Below are 18,123 nucleotides of genomic sequence, written 5' to 3'. Positions count from 1 at the left end.
CTTTTTTTCAACCCAGAATCAGCACTAAACCTGAACAGCACTGGCAGCAGACATTTATTTCTGAAGGTTTTTGAGCGAGGATCCCACCTCCTAACAATTCAGAGAATTTCTATTATTTCAGCTCAATTAGTAAGTGTTGGAGCCTTTTCTTTTATTATAATTTCATAAAAATGGCAACCTGAAGTGCTCAGCAGGGAGAGCGAGAGCTGGGTGAAACAGAGTGGACTGATTCCTCATGTTAGCTATATGCTGTAGCTTCTAAAGCAAATTAAGGACTGGTCATACATAGGGGTGTAAGCAGGGCTTTATATTACCACTGTGGCTAGTGGTTTTCCAGACAAAGAAAGACAAAGGCAAAGAAAGAGTAGCTTCTTATTGCATAAATAAAGGTGGTTCAATGATTTAGACCATTCATTGAAAGCATATAAAGTACACACACACAAAAAAATTATCTCTGTACTAAAGACATAGAGCAAGCGAGAACACATTTTTGGTCTAATCAAATTAAAATCATAACATAAAAAACAAACTTGCTTTACTTGTAATGTGTTAAGTATAATTTTAAGAGTGAAGGAGAGGGGATAAATATTTCACACAGCTTTCATCAACAGAATCATTTCTTTTCTGCTGGTTTTATGAAGGACTACAAGTAAAAAAGTCAGAAATACAACCTGAAAACATAACTGACTGACTCTGTTACCAGTGCCACTGCAGAAATCCAACTGCATTTGTCAGTTAGCAGGTGTCAATGTCATGTCCTGCACATGTGATTCAAAAATGACAAACCTAAAGTACAAAGCCAAATTTATTTAGCTTCTTTGGGGTTTATCTCCCAAAACATTGCAAAGTTTTTGTCAGTTGAAAAATTTATGAAATCCAATAATTGTTTTACCTCTAGTCATGACAAATGTACATTAAATACGGTTTCTTTTTCATTTTTACAGCAATCCCTAAAAACCAGTGTTACCTCACCTTGGGATTAAAAAATTAAAAATAAAATAAATCCCTCTAATGAGTTGTATAATGTGGGATATGCAAATGGTAAATGCAAAAAATATGAATAATACGATCAGTACCCTATATTTAGATATTATGAGAGTAAAGGCAGGTGCATCCTTGCAGGAAATACTGGTAAAAGCAGGACAAAGAGAGTGTAACAGTGTTTTAGAGCTGGAACCATAAGGCCAACTGTAGTTAAGTGCACAAGACTGATGAGAACAGGCACCCTAAAACATAGGTCACCTTGACTGCTACACTTACTGTTGTAAAGTCATCATGGGCACAACTCTGACATGTCAGCTTCATAATGTTAGATTTGGTCTTTGGCTAAAAATATTTTTTAGCTTGAGCAAACTAACTCATGCTCTTTTTTTTTCACATTTCTTCTTTTTTCGCTTGGCTATTTGGATACTCTCTTGCCTCTACTCTTGCTCCCTCCCTCTTCCTCTTTTAGTCTCTCTACAGTCTCCTGTATCAGATAAAAAAGGGCATCCTGCCTACTGACCTTTTCTCTCAATCATTTCCTCTCTGAGCCTTATCCCTCTACCCCATATGACTGCCCATATGCTTCCGGCAAAACACTGCCCCAAACACATTCCTTTGCCCTGGCCCACTCATAAGTAGGCAAACAGAGCAACATGGGCATGTGTCCACACACAGAAAGAATTAAAGCAGCTGAGACAATAGGTTTGATATTCTGTTATGAGTTTATGCAGCACAATGCCATCTCCTTATGAATTACACAGAGCCAGGATCCCCAGTAGGCACCACTTAATATGCACACATTCTTGGGCATGGACGTATCATGGCCAATCCCAGTTTGCCTTAATAACCCAGAGCACGAGACACAGATAGCCATTGCACACAGTGGAGGACTATTATATCCCTGTGTAGCCATTACTCGCAAGCTGGTACAGAACGTCTGGTAAATGGTCTTAGAAATCCATTCCTTAGCATCTTTTTATGGCCCCTCACAAAGAAGGCTTTAGAAGTAATGAAACTCTGGAGACCGTCTTCTTACGCCAGATCAAAGTGGCTATACCAGAGAAAATGAGAGAAAGATGGGGTCAAGAGGAGGAGTGGAGTGAGAAAAGAAGACAAATGATGCTCTTCCAGGATCACCGAGGATTGATTATGATGGTCTCGCTGTGTTCCCTTCTCACATGCTCCGGCTCTCTCTTATTTCTATCTATTTTTCCGCCTGCTCTTACTTATTCCCTTGACTGGTTGTATTGGCCATTCCCTCTGTGAGCTACAAGTGAAACTTTTGATCTATGATCTTCAATAGTTTTCCGGAAAAAAAAAGTGACAGTTGCTTGTGGCAACACAAGCTAAGAAACAGTACTCGTGCTATACACAAACACTGAAGTGCTCTGTAAAAGAAAGAGAGAAAAAAGATCAATGATGGACAAAAAAAATGAACGACACTTGTGCAGGAGCACGCAGAGCTGACATGTTGTACATGTCATTGTATCTGTGGACCTTTGAAGGCCACAGTGTCTGCCCATCACTTGGCAGAGGTAAACGGTCCACCTCAAGCTGTAGATCTATTGATTTTCTCCACGCCCTGGGTGACAGAATGACACACAAACACACACACATATAAACCCACACTTACTCTCTCAATCATTCCCTCTCTTCGTATCTCTCACTCACACACACACACACACACACACACACACACACACACACACACACACACACACACACACACACAGGGTGCAGAGCGTACCTGGAGGAGAGGACATTCATTCATATGCTACGCCAACAAATGACATTTCATATAAATGGCAGCAGTGACAGTGTTGGCACTCGTTGAATAATATGCATCTGGCAAACATTTATGAATATGAAAAGATTTATACCAGGGAGGTCAGTAGTGTCTACATGAATACCCTGCTCTTCCACTACAAATAGGGCTTTACAAATCGGCCTAATTAAGTCATTAGAGATGTCATGACATGCTATTTACATGATAATGCAAATTTGTGCACTCAAGCACAAATTATAACCACAGTAAGACTGATAAAGTAGCACACACGCACACACACACACACAAACGGAAGTCCACTTACAGTTATTTTGCACACAATCCCAGCAGCAGAGGAACGACGGTGAGAAATGAACTACAGAAATTAGAAGAGGCCGACAAAAGAAGAGATAAAACAGAGATGTTATGTCCTTCTTGTTCCTATTAATGAGCTTCTGGACGGTCTCCTGACAGATCTTCCTCGAGTCAGCCTCAGTTAGAGTAACTCCATGTATACTCACTCTTTAAACAGCAGCCGGCTCACTGGCTGATACATACAATGTAAAACACGCACACACGAAATACACACTGCAGCCTCGGCTTTGAATGAGAACTGGCTAGAGTAAGCTACTAACACTACTGCTCTTGCTGCTGTGGCTGGCTTGACAGAGAGAGAGAGCGAGAGACAGAGCGAGAGAGAAGAAAAGAGGGGAGGGAGGGAGTTAGCAAATACAAGCAGTCAAGCCTGAGAGGGGGAAGAACAGCAGAGCAACCCAGAAGAGGAAGAAACAGAAAGGAAGGAAGACTGACTGAATTAATGGGTAGAGAACCAAGATAGCAACATAGAAAAGGGGAGAGAGATATAGAAGAATAGAGAGGGAGGAAGTGAGGGGAGAGACAGAGTTGTATGACACACCTCGTCTGCAGCCTGTGACTCAGAAAAGAAAAGAAGCGCTTAACGCAAGAAAATCCAACATGTAGCAAAGTATAATGTGTAGGAGTGTGTGTTTGTGTACAGCATTGATTATTACACACTAACAAACTTGAGGATAACTCAGGAGGCTTGTTGAAACACACACACACACACACACACACACACACACACACACACACACACACACACACACACACACACACACACACACTGAGCATTTTAACTAACTCAGGCATTTACCAACACATGGAGCTGCCTCAGAGAAAAACAACATCAATCCATTTTGAGAAGCCAACAAATATGACAAACCCACGAGGCAACACCAGTGACACTGAGTTTAAATACGTGGGCTTAAACCTTGGAATGAACAGGGTCTAATTTACCCACGCTGACACAGGGGAATGAATAATTCTGGCAGAACAAAGAATCGCACTACACTGGCCCTTATCACCCTGAGCAGGTACACATGCGAACACAATGAGACAAACACTTATGCACACTTACCTACCTAGATAGCTAAAATGTGTAAGCACACACATCTGCAAATACAGAACTGGATTTTATGGCACTGAATTTCACTTTGTTAATATACAAGTTGCACTGTGGAATTATAGTAGTTAGAGGAGGTGGAAACACTGGAGTGACAGTTTCATTACCAGGGAACTGCACTGCAGAGGGGAAACCAGTTTCCTATCTATTAATAAACTTAACAAATTTTTTATTAATAGATAATGTGCATCTGTGCTTTTATCAAATAAATATGTACATTTGTAGTTGGTTACTTCTTATTTTTGTCAGTGATTACAGATTCTACTTTATGGCCTATTTTTCCCACGCTCCAGCTGTTTGAGTCTTATAGGAACAGAGATGTTGAATACCTACATGTCTGAAGAAGATCCTAGATCAAAGTTTGCTCGAAATAGGAATCAACTAAGCTTTTAGTATTTCCCCACTCTGAAGTTGAAAAATGTTTGACATATTTTGGAGCATTCAAGCCGTGAATTCCTGAAAAGCACACACTGGTGGGGATTGGTCTTACATTCAACAAGGGGAGCACAAGCTACCTACCGCAGTAAAAATGTCTGGGGCTCCAGCCTGTTAAAGGAAAAGCCTAAGCACTCCTTAATTCCTACTCTTTAGTATTTTTTAACAAGTGCTCAGAGCTGGCTGAACACTATCACAGCTCCACATGTGCACAGAGGTTATTCATGGGCTTTGCATGACTCTGCAGGCAGTGTGCTAGTCCATGTAAAGTCACAAAGTAAACCCCTGACAGCCAAAGTGTTGCTACTGATGGCAACAATGAATCTTGGACAACTAGTCACCCCTAAATCCAGACTAGCACAGACAAAAGCAGGCGGTTGAGTTTCCCTCGGTGAGGTGATGGTCTCATTCTTAGCTGTCTACCGTCGTCATTGTCCTCGTATTCTGCCTGATGTATTTTTTTTACCTTGACCTCAATCCTTTGCTTTTGATCTGTTAAAAAAGAATAAAAAAGCAAGGTCGGCAGACAGACTTCAGCTCACCCCCTTTACCATTCCATATCCCATTTATTCCTTCAGTGCAATACCAACAGTGTTTAAATGAAAGGGACAACCAAACTGTAGTAACATTGTCCCTGAATTTTCTAGTCATCAAACAAATAAATACTGCCATTATGACTTCGCTAACACAATTTTTATTTGTCTGGATATTGTGTTTTTTTTTTTTTTTTAAATGTGCTCATAAATATATTGACTTAAATCGACAGTTGTTTATATGATTAAGGCTGCTCTTGGACCATTTTATGAGTATGTTTAAAAGTATCTTTTAGAAGTAATTACATACGATATGTTTCAGTTTACCAATAAGGATGTGAACTATCATCTCTTTCTAGTAACAGTATCTTAGGGAAACCTTCCCAGTTGGACTAGAGTTAAATCTTCTAAAGATCTAACTGGTGTTAGAAAGGGGTCATCTTATATACAGGGCAGATTCATGTTTGATCTTGTATTCAGCTGTCAAGAGATTTTAAGTATTCCAATCTGGCTTGTGTACTTCTTGTTGTATTACTCATGCTGGTCCTAAGGCAGCGCATGTGATTCAGGCAAAGTAAAGCAGTGTAACAATACTAATTTGTTCCTTTTAAGTGTGTTTTGTAATTATTCTTCATTCATTGTTTGTATCATTTTTGTCTGCTTTAGGAATAAATAAATAAAATAAAATTTTCAACTGTATCAAATGCATCAAACGCCTCTTGCTGTAAAACAAAAAGCCTGTCTCGACGTGTAAACATGAAACTTAAACGAGACGAATGCCTTCTGGGTCCAAGTTTGATAAAAGGAAAGCAAAACTAATCTTTTTCAACTGTAGTCAGATTACAGAGTGTAAAATCGTGGAAGTGAGCTCTTAATTGGCATAGCTTGGCATGGGTTAACTTCTGTTCTCACACAGTTCAGTAATTATTCTTATCTCACTTTGGGCTAAATTATATAAGAACACACTGGGGTTTAAGAAACTCTCATATCTAAACTAAATTATGAATTACAGAATAGTATAGGATTGTATGTAACAGTAAAAGAAGCAACAAGAAAGGATTCATTGCTGTGCATTATGATTAAGAACTGAATCAACATTTCAATATGTGAGTGATAGTAAAGACGGAGCTACAATGGTGCAGTTATGTCAATACTAAATGTCTTTGGTAGTGCAATTAGCCAGCTGTTTGAGGAATACAGCTTGCTGTGCTGAAAAACGAGCCACAGCGACAAACAAACTCAATCATTATCTCAGCCTATTATCCGATCTTTGATAGTGGTGCACTGAATATGAAGTCTCCATATTTTAGGGGACTGAAAATACCAGTCTCTCTAGTGTGCTGTTGTCTCTATTGTATATCTGCAGTAAGCCAGAACAGGATACTTTCTTTGGACTGTAAAATTTGCTTTTCAATTAGATAATGCAACGATTCGTGTGTGCTGCCACAGACAAAATTGCACATTATCAAACCGTTGTGAACAGAAGGAGGCACGAGAAATATGATAGATAAAGTTGAATGTGGTTACTGAAAACTAAAAAACTGCTTCCATGATGCAATACACCCTGCTTCTCAAACACATTTAAAGTGATACAGTTTCTGTACAGAAGTTATAGCAAAGAGATCTTGCTGCACCTTATTCAGACACTTGGGGGCTGGACTCTCTCAGTCTGAAAGGTGCTTTAAATACTCACTGAAAGCTGCCTGCTGAGAAACAGATTCCTCTAGGGGAAACTTCTTGTAGCATTCCTTCTCTTGGAGTTAACGTAAGTACAGAAATCTATGAAGCTGTGTATAAGCGGAATGACATACAAGTCGATTTCTCTCTTTGTCACGAAATAATTTGAAGTTCCAGGGGATCTGTGACTCTATCACAGAGGAAACAAGCACAAAACTGGCGAGTGCTCATTTCTATTCACGCACATTCTTCAGCTTGTCAATGCTTGCCCTCAAACAAAAAGCCCATCCTACCACACTTAGTTTCTGCACACATCCCTCTTCCTGTATCCATGCTCTTACTTACTTAATTACATTTTGGCTGTGTCCTTTTTCTGCCTGGCCAAGTATCAGACAACCCTGGTTTTCTGACAGCAGCCTTTAAGTACTACACTGGGCTCCAAGAATGATTAGGATGTGCTTGAGTAACATTAAATAGAAAATCTGATTTCCATGTCCATGTCCATCTATCTCACAGACAAAAGCTGCAGGTAAGAGGAAAAAGAAACTGAAATTGTGGCAAATGCAGTCTGTCCTTAGTACAGTGGAAGCGCACAGCTGATGCCTTTCCCCACACTTTCGGCTTTGGTCCATAAACTTTAATAGGTAACCCCACTGCAGACTGGGTGATAAAAATCAAGGCTCCCTTCACTCTCAGTCTGTAAACATGACTGGGTAGCGGGTCCAAAGATTGTACACCCCCATTCAACCCCCCATCTATTGAGTCAAGTAGAGTATTTACATTACAGTTTGGCAAACTTAAAGAAGTTGTTGTGACTTGCATTTTTACAGACACCCTTATCTCTGTCTGTAGATATGGCCAATCATTGTGATCTCACACACACACACAACGTGCATGTTTACCATTAGCTACTTATTGCAAGCTGCCATCAGCTTGTCTGGAAAGGGGTTGTGGTTAACCACTTCCCCTGCTAGGACTCTGGGTTAGGTTCAGGCCCACGCAGAATGGAGAAAAGATGAACTTTTATCATCCTATCACCCACAAAACATGCTGCAAAGCTCTACATCCTGTTTGTCACATCATCTCTGCTATTCTGGTCGTAGCATTAGAATGAAGCGTTTGGTGTCTGGCAGTAGGAAAATGTTTCTCAGACACACAATAGCTAAATGAAACCACACATTTTCTGCAATCCAAACTAACAACACATTTTGTGTAGTAATTTCATTACATACCTGTAGCCAAGATAACCAGAAATATTCAGGTTGCAATTCCCTGCCCTGCCTGTAACTGCAAGAAGATCCTTACTTACCCTAAGGATACAGGGTAAGCTTGATCTCTATCTACCTCTGTATTCTTTTTCTATCACACACACGCACACACACACGCACACACACACACACACACACACACACACACACACACAGTAATAGTACTATAATATGCTAGCTCATGCCTCAAGTGGTTGATAGCTCTCTTCTTCAGAGAACAGGGCTATAGGGGCTGCGAAAGTAAACAGCTCGGATCAAACCAACTCTCAGCTCCCTTTGAAGAGTGGGAGACAATTACGGAGATCAATGATGCAGCCCAGAGGTGGTTAACAACCTAGACAGGCAGACAGACAGGGATTGATGCCCCATTAAGATCTAGAGAGGCTTCTCCTCAGTGGCTTCACTGTACAGTCAAATCCAAGCTGCATCATATCCTCGCTGAACATACATATCGAAAGACAATGAGCTCTGCTCGAGGCTATGATACACACTGTGTACGAAGGAACATTTATCCCTCAGTGTCCAAAATTCAAAGTGAATTTTGGTGAAATACATTTCAGGTGGGAGCAGATGGAGTTAAAGTTTTGTTTGGGTGGACTTCCTGCAATGTTTCTTAAATAGATTTGGAGTGCTTTCTTACTAGTCTCCATCCTGACTGCAAGCGATGGTCACCCCTGCTGCCACACAGTCCAGTTATATGTCGGTAACCCACTTGCACTGCACATTTTGCTTTCTGCGAATTACATTTAGTCATTTTGTACATTGAACAAATTATACTGTACAGATTATTAAATAATAAATCATTTAATTTTTGTTAATTTGTTTTTTTGATAAGTTGTCAGTAAAAGGATACACCCCAGCAGGACGACTAAATATAGGAACTTGTTGATTGAACCATACCAAGAGCCCTCTACCCTTAAGAGGGATTGTAATTTCTGTTTTAGGATTTTGAGTATTTAGCTTTGCTATGTTAGTTATTTAATATAGTTGTTTTGGATAATATCTAATTATTTGCATTCAGTAGATTTATTGTTATATTTTGTTCTGTATGAGTAAATTGTGAGGTTTTGTTTTTCTGTTACCCCTGGTGTGTCTTTAATGGTCGGATCAGACATTATTTCCCCTGTGTCTTCAGCCTGTACCTTAGTTTTGGTCGGGTTACTTTGTGTCTGTTAGTAAATTTGTTTAGAGATTATTTTGTTATATTCAGTTGAGTCCAGTTTGATTTTGTTGAACCCTTCTATGGGCCCAATATTTTTCGATTTGTTTTCAGATATTTGACATAAATAAAAATGCTTTTTGTTAAAAATCACCTGTTTACTTTTGCCTGCTTGCTTAGTACTGCACACTACAGATTACATATAGTTAACATTCAACAAGAGATACAACCTCTGTGCTTATGTGCGACTGTTTCTTTGTGCTACATATGTGTTATATCTTGCATGATCGCAGTTGACCAATAAAATTACACAACCAAGTAAAAGTACATACATTTGTATCACTTGTGAAGCAAGAGGGGACTGTTAAAAAAAAGGTGAGAACTGTACAGTAGCTTAAAAGCTCAGACAGCACACCAACTCTTACTGTGTAGGAGTTTCACGAAAAGTTCTCTTTCCCCTCTCTTTCCCCTGTGGGATTAAAATAAAGCAAGAGTCCATGTGCGGTACATGCTGATGTCAGAGGGCTCACACCAACTTGACTTAAAACAACACAATGCAGCAAAGAGTGGGAGAAGTGCAACAGCCTTGGGCTATTTTTATTCCTCAGCACATCATCACTAAATTAATTGCCTGAATTACATATTCACCATGTAGATGTGAAATAACACCAACAAAACAGAGCTTTTTGAACTAAATATACAGTTTAGGTGGAACTAGAATTTGTCCTTGGTGGCTGTGAGATACTGTACATAGATGAAAAGAGTGAGAAATTGTGTACACTCATGAATAGCACACCGTCTTTTTTTTTTTTAAAAAGAGAGATAAGATCAAAACAAATATATTTGTATTTCCTGAGGAGGAACAAATGCCTCTTTGAGATAGTTAATGGCTTCCCACCCTCTATGGGTGTGCAGAAGGGAAACAATGTTGGCTAATTTCTGATTATCATACCACATGCGCTAACAGAACAACAAACCAGCGACAAGAATCCTTCTGCCCCACACTCATTTACTTTTCCGTCCTCCTGGGTAAAGGGAGGAGGAGAAAGCAACTATTACTGCCATCAGGAAACTTGGAAGGCAAACTGCTACAACTGCTGTACTCAGTGACACTCGGACAGAAAGAGGAAAGTATGAATAACTGTTAAAATATGCTGTATTGCATCTCTCTGGGAATTAAAACTAAGAGTTATAATTGCAACCACCCAGTGTGACTACAGAGTATGGTCAGACCTACACATTTAATTACAAATAATGCTTGTCAATAGTCTTACACATGAATCTGTAGACAAACAAAACCTGCACACTGTACAAGACCCTGGCCTGGCTGGCAAGCTTATCAGTGGGTTAGTTAGCCATGGAAAAAAGCTGCCTTGCCTCACACACACACACAGACACAGAGCCAACAGCATCAGCACTTTCCACCAATGTCTCTCTCAAAGGAAACCATTGCAGAGCAAAAACCCCCGGGAAGTCAGGCAGAAAGGGTTTTTTCTGAACCACATTTTTGCTTTACCTCTCTCAAAGAAAAAGAAAAAAACATACACTAACTTACGCTGAGCTACTTTTTGATAGAAAAAAAAATTACAGTCAGCTAAGCATCTAATTCACCTTTGACCCTGCGATTCATTTGGCTGATAATATGCTACTGCAGGTGACACCAACAATCATCAATTTGGTGGGCAGAGAGGTGAGAGAGGGTTAGGAGAGGATTAGGTCAGACAGACTAGTGAAGGAGATATTAGATTAAATTTTCAAATGAATAATGCATTATGAAATTGATACAGACAAGTTCCGGTTTATTGCCATTTTCACACATTTGCATGACATACATACATACACATACAAAAATAATACAAATGCCATTCAATATAGACAAGACATTAAGGACAAGCGCAATACACACATGGTATAGGGCCAAAACAGCAAAATGAAATCTGTACATCACCACACTAAATTTGAGTCAAAATTTACAGCATTAATTTAAGGGGTTTGACAGGTGTTGCATTAACCATTTGAGCATAAAAGCCATTTTAATACACATACAGCCATTTTGGGTGGCTCATAAGTAATGGAAAAAATGGCAGACAAGCGGTTGCATGGCCAGGTGTGGCCTGTTGCCTCATTACTCTATGACTACTCAAGCAGATAAAGGCCTGGAGGTGGTTCTGGTTCAAAATAACTCCACCAGAAATTCAGCAAAAGTGGCCAATACAACACTCTGGAACACAACAAAAAAGAAATTGCCTAGTAGGCCCTGCAACCACTTAAGGTCGTGAATACCACAGAAGACAACTAAAGTGGATGATTCTGTGCATGGTGAGGAAGAACCCTTTCACAACATATAGCCAAGTCAAGATCACTCCTGAGGCAGTAGGTGTGTTTTTGTCTGCTGGGGATAAGGAAGAAATGTGTGGGGTTCAGTGTCTTGCCCAGAGACAATTCGACATATAGCCCAGACTGGGCATCGAACCACTGACCCTGTGGTCACTGGACGACTGCCTTACAGGTTTACAGCAAGGTACAGATCACTGGTAATGGTCAAGGAGAGAAAGGCCAGACTAGACTTTGCCAGAAAACACACAAAGCCAGATCCAGTTCTCTTTGGACTGATGAGTCCAAGATTTACTTGTACCAGAATGATCAGAAGAGAAAAGTACGAAGGAGGACAGGAACAGCTCATGGTCCAAAGCATACACATCATCTGTATTGTATGGCTGCCTATGGACACCCATCACTGGTGTTTATTGTTGACCTGATTGCTGATAAAAGTAGCAGGATGAGTTCTGAAGTCTATTGGGCCATACTGTCTGCTCAGATTAGCCAAATGCTGCAAAACTGATAGGACACAGTTTAACACTGGAGCTAGATAAAGACCCAAAGCTTCCAGTGAAAGGTATACCAAGAGTTTCCCAAGTCAAAAAAAGCAAAGGGATGTTCTTTACTGGCCGAGTAACGAGTCACATATTCTCAACCCAATGGAGCAGATTTCCACGTACTTTAGACAAAGCTGAAGGCAGAAGGACCCACAAAGAAGCAGCAGCTGAAGGCATCTGCAGTAAAACCTGGAAAAGCATTTTGAAGGAGGAAACTCCTCGTCATGTCCATGGGTTCCAGACTACAGTTCATGGCTGCAAAAGATTTTCATCCAATTATTAAAGGCAAGTTTATGTTTGTAATTATATTCATTTATTCAATTGTGCAGTGCCGGTCCAAGCCGGTAGAAATTGCGGAGCGTCAGGGAGGGCATCCGGTGTAAAAACCGAGCTAAATCAACATGCGGACAATGATCCGCTGTGGCGACCCTGAACTCACGGGATAAGCCGAAAGGACAGAAGAAAAAAAAAAATAAAAAAGGGCCACCAAAAATGTGTGTATTAAAATGGCTGTAATTCCTGAATAGTTAATGGTACAGCCCTTATCAGTGTTCAAATATTTATGAACCTAACTGTATGTGTAGATTAAAACCGCTGCTGCAACTCACTGTCTCCTTGTGCTCAGGAGCCAGGTGGACTGCTACGATAGTTGAGGAAATGTTCGAACACTGCCACTTGTCAAGTCATGCACCGGTTTACGGTCGAGAGTCTTACTGGACAACTGTCTGCTTATTAGTGCATCCATTTTGTAGGCCATTTCAATAATTGCCCTGTTTCAGTATAAAAAGACACAAGTATTTCATTAATAATAATACATTTTATTTATAAGCACCTTTCAAAACACTCAAGGACACTGTACTGTACTTCACACTCAGTTGTTCAAAATGGCAATTTTCAGAAGATCCTGGTGGCTGGAAGAGAGCTGCATCACTGAAAGTGAGCTCTGTGGTGCATACAGTGAGCTGCATGCACAGTAGCAGATTATGTGAGAATTCCAATTTTATATTGGACATTCATAACCCATTTTTGTCCAATGGCCTTAAAAAGAAGGCCATGAGCAGGTTCAATTATTTCCTCAATTATTTGTTCTCAGATTTCCCAATTCCAGTCAGTACAGCTGACTTACAGTCTATTGATCTTAATGAAAATAAATAAACTGTATGCAAGTTAGTGAGAAAAAAAACACAAAACCTGATTTTTTTCTTTTACTTTGTTTTGTGCTGTGGTTAAACGAACCAGATATAAAATATTGACATGCTTTAGAAGTGCTGGTAGATAGACTTTGTAAACTTTCATACAGAGCAAGGCTAGCAGTTTTCCCCATTTTCAAGTTTTATGCAAAGCGAATCTAACCCACTGCTGGTCTCAAGTTTATATTTACTGCATTTACATGCACTTAAGTTCTCAAAATGCCACATTTATGGAAAGCCTTAAAAAACAAAAATTGCCCCAAAGAATAAGTCACTTTCCACCACAGATTTATTTCAATTTATACAGGCTGCGCTGTACCTGTCCCCCTTTGCACTGACATGAACACACAGACAGAAAAAGGTTATCTAGTGTTATGTATCTACTAGTATTAATCCAATTAAATTTACTATGGCATAAAAATTCCATATTCTAATTAATAATGAAAGTGGCAAATTGCCACTCAACTCCCCATCTCAAATAGTTTTTTTGTAAAACCTGACTATAAATAGGCCCTCGCTTGTGTTAACTTGTGGCTTTGCCCTGGAAAGGAAGGCGTCTCCTCGTGGCAACAGCACCAGACATCTGCTCAGCAGCTTTTATAAGTAATTAGCTTCTCTACTTAGATTTAGTTGGTTGGTTTTAATGAGCGTGCACTATTGCAATGCCTATTTTCACGAATGACTGCATAAACCCTCACAACAAAACCTAGAGTGCACTTATTATCCAACAATTGTAAATATTCATTGGCAGAATTAGTCACTTTATTGAAGTGTATGTCAATACAATGTGGGAAATAATTATTTGGTGCCTTCCTAATACTGTACACCAAGTATTGTCAGCCAATGAAAATGATTATAACGAGAAAGAACTTCAGAGGCTAAAGCTATGGAAAGAGTCTGAGATGTTTTCTAACACATTGCTCCAGTGTGAATGTTGCTGCTAACAGCTAACTACTATCACCAGTCCACAGGGCTTTTCAGATGTCATGTGAGAAATACATCGGTTGCTATTAACCTGACATGGCAGTGATAACTTAGTTGTCAATAAAAAATGATTTAGAGTTGTAAAACTTCCTATACTCCAGGGTCAAGGACCCTTTATCCTCCTCGACTGTCATTCTTCAGGCTTGAACACTTACAAGTACCTTTTTCTTTTTAATTGGAAAATCCAGACAAAACTGTGCTTTCAGTGCTTTGAAACCAATTTCACTCCATCTGTACAGTACTTTATGTTATTACTGTGTCAACGTTATGAAATCCTATTCATTTTTCAAATGTATGCTATGAAGGATATACTCTGAATCTATAAGAGGTAAAGCTGCCACATCTTATTTAATGATGAGCTTGATTTGTGGGATTAGTCTACAAACAAAACAGACTTAACTCTTTTAGTACCAGTTCCACTTTTTCCACGCAGCTGGGCCTTTATTAATCAATGCTTTTCAGTTCCTTTAATGTAGCTCAGCACTCAAAACAAAATTCTCATCCGGAGGTCTTTTATTTCTGGCAAAATGAAAGTTTTACCAATTATTATACAATACAAAACAGGTTGCTCTATCCTTTCCTGCCTGATGTTTTATCCTCTTACTTTTGCTTGTAATGGGGCATGAAATTCTGAGGCCATTGGCAACAGTAATGAGACCAGTGTTAAAAACAAAATGAGAGGCTGGGTAATCAAGTGAATAATTAGCAAGGCTGCCAGAGAACAGAATCGTACTTAAAAAATGAGTTAAAAATTAAAGATAATTTATGAAAGAGCATTTCAGAAAACACTCTGATGTTAGATGGGTATCAAGCAGACAAAAGAGAGGCACTTCATGGTTTTGAAGAGGCAAGTAGAAGTTCACATAAGTGTAATTGTGCAATCCATCAAATGCACTTTTTTTGCCTGCCTGAGTAGAAGGTAAAATTAAATTAACCTAGATGAACATAATTTATGGCTGGTTAGAATGGGCAGAATATGAAAGAGGCAAAAATGGAACTTCTGTGTATAGTTTATTATGTCATAATCACCGAAACTGCAGCATTTCTTTCCTGGCAAACACGAGACCATTACTGCACATCATGGCTGTATGCTGAAAGTTGACAGTATTTTACACACACCCACAAGTGATGCATGTCACCTCCCCTAAAATTTCCAAAGTTATGATTTGTGCCCATCCATGTGGCTCACTTGCAATCATTGTGATTGACAAACGTCAAACTGTCACAAACAACGAAGCTCACTCATCTCTGTTGTTACTGGCACAACGCATCCCACTGCTTATGGCTGATTTCACAGGTTTTAGATTGACTTCAACAATCATAAGCTCAGGTAGAATTCATTACTACAGGACATTTATTAACCTCCATAATCTCACTCTTTTCGACTCACTTTAAATGTTTTATCATTGCGTACATACTACATATGTCTGGAATGCTACACATTTTCCCTACAGAATATTTTCCTTACTTGTTACAGTGTGTAACACTATCAAATATTTTTTAATAAATTATATGTTCCAAAACCTTAATGTGTACATGTGCTGTTGGCATAGACTAGCACCGGCAGCAGTGCAGAGATACTGTATTCAGGTCTGAAAGATCAGCTTTTTTTGGCCAAGTATGCCAAACACATAGCTGATAGCTTTTAAAAGGACACGTTCAAAGAGTAAACAATACAGACAATGGCCCCTTTCAGACATGCACTGGAATTCTGACACTATCCTGTCTTTTCTAGGAGGCAGTGTATATGTGAACAAAAATGTCTGAGTGAAACACTGCCAACAATTTCTGGACTTTGTTGTTCGAGTCCCTTAGTGCAATGTCTGTCTTATGTGCGTGAGCTTGTGCGTGTAGCACGCTGCACTGTGCCGAATCGCTGGGAGGATTAAAAGCAAGTGAGTGGCCGTGTTGAAGACACTTCTATTACTCTATCAAGTGTGGTTGCAGTTGAGGTATTTAACTGTTTTTTATTAGAAGTACGGCCTGGATGTGCTGTAAACATAACTTTATTTCTCACAGATTAAGTTTTATATCAAACTGTGCTTTCTGTGCATGCTGATCGTGCATGAAAATGGAGTGGATTTTCACACACGTGGATGCGTCTCACTCTCCCCTGCTGTGAGTTGCATGTCTGAAAGGCCACCCCAGACATTGTACGACGCTGAATTCTCCCAACCTCGTCTGGAGATCATTTGTGACACAGGCTAATTTAACAATGACAATTACAGATAAAAAATCTGGATAACACGGACAGAAAATAAGAGAAGCAAGGCTAAAGAAAACAGGCAAAACCAGGTGCATTGTCTGCTGCAGTTCCAACACAAATCCTTAAATTAAAATACTAAAAGTGTAGTTGTTACTTGTGTGTGAAATTAGAGAATTTAAACTATTTCTGCTTCATTTCTAAGTTCTGCAGCATTCTTATTAATTTGAAATTGTACACGTTTGGGTTTCCCTTGGGTTTTCTCCCACAGTCCAAAGACATGCATGTTAGGTTAACTGGGGGCTAAATTGCCAATAGGCCAATTGGCAAGTGTCTATCTTAGTTCTGAGTCTGACTGACGACCTGTCTATGGTGTATCTCGCCTCTCACCCAGTGACAGCTGTAACTGGCTAAAGCCCCCCATGCCCCTGAACAGAGTAAGTGGTTAAAGATAATGGATTATTGCATGTTAGAATATATACAAATAAACATTAAGACACAATGTTTAAACTTTAAACTAAATATGAAAATGTAATAGCTAATCAACAATCACAGGACAGCTATTGAAATTTGAATACAAATTTATGAGGGCCTACAAATTTATATGAATTTTAAATTAAAGAGTATGAAAAATTTTTAAACTGCAATTAAACAAACTGATTTTAAGTTATTTAGTTTAAGAACATTTATTAGTAATTTAGGAAAAATTATAATCATTTTGTGCAAAGTGGAAAAATACATTAGGTTTTTCTGGGGCTTCTATGACACATGGTCACATGATCAGTAGAAAGTAGAAACTTGGCATCCAGCCAGGCATAAAAGACAAAATGTAAGAAAATCTGTGTGCGAGTCAGACACAACTTTACAGTTATATAGAAAATAAGCTGTATGATTGAAACAGATTTCAATTCAAGAAGGCACTTCAGGTATGTGTAGTTAAGTATTTTTGTACATAGAAAATAAATGGAAACATAGCTTAGGTTTGTTATGTGTTCCTCTCAATAGCTCTATAGTCCTCTGAAGTTGCAGTTGTAACATTAATTTACTGTTACAGTAAAATGTAATTTTTAACAATGTAGATAATTTAGGAGCTTTGATTCAAAAGTTTGGTCTGACACTAGCAACTAAAAATTTTAATGAATAGAAAGTGCTTTGTAGCTTAATCTCACATAAGCGTAACCCAGAGATTTACATTAGGCAATAGTATTGTGCATTATACTATAATAATACTATACTACACTTTAATAATAAATACTCTGCCTAGACCTTTTACCTGGAGCATAGCAGATAAAATGACATTAGATGTAGACTTGGAAATGTCCACCTGGCTGATTTTACAAAGGGGAATCTCCGAATCATTCCAATCACTCCTAGAGCCAATGTCAGATGAATCTTCACGATATGAACATGCTCCTCCATCAGACTGTGCACAAAACCTTTATCACAGTAATGGCCCTTCTTGCAGTTATTATCCTTCCTTGGTTTTAGCTGTGCAATAGTGTAAAACAACAAAGATGGGAACAAAGGTTACTGGGCGTACGCTGCATGTCTTGATGATGCATGCAA

The 18,123-nt window shown here is 39.1% G+C and overlaps 1 protein-coding gene across 7 annotated transcripts in view; it reads right to left on the bottom strand.

Annotated features, from left to right (window-relative positions):
- Positions 1 to 18,123, bottom strand: part of inpp4b (inositol polyphosphate-4-phosphatase type II B) — a 136,280-nt gene that overhangs the window by 84,809 nt on the left and 33,348 nt on the right. Inside the window, exons 1-2 of one of the 7 annotated variants that reach the window (XM_067498321.1) lie at positions 3,271 to 3,570; positions 3,075 to 3,125 (exon numbers count right to left, since the gene is read on the bottom strand). The exons of 4 other annotated variants lie outside the window; for them this stretch is intronic. The gene's annotated coding sequence lies outside the window, so the exon portion shown is untranslated. Of the gene's footprint in view, positions 1 to 3,074; positions 3,571 to 6,893; positions 7,097 to 18,123 lie in introns of those variants that run through there. 2 more of the 7 variants (XM_067498320.1, XM_067498319.1) reach the window with 2 other exon arrangements.

Source organism: Channa argus, chromosome 3 (assembly GCF_033026475.1).
Source record: "Channa argus isolate prfri chromosome 3, Channa argus male v1.0, whole genome shotgun sequence".
NCBI lineage: Eukaryota > Metazoa > Chordata > Actinopteri > Anabantiformes > Channidae > Channa > Channa argus.
The sequence above is the reverse complement of the archived record's forward strand: the minus strand, read 5'-3'. Positions and strand labels throughout refer to the sequence as shown.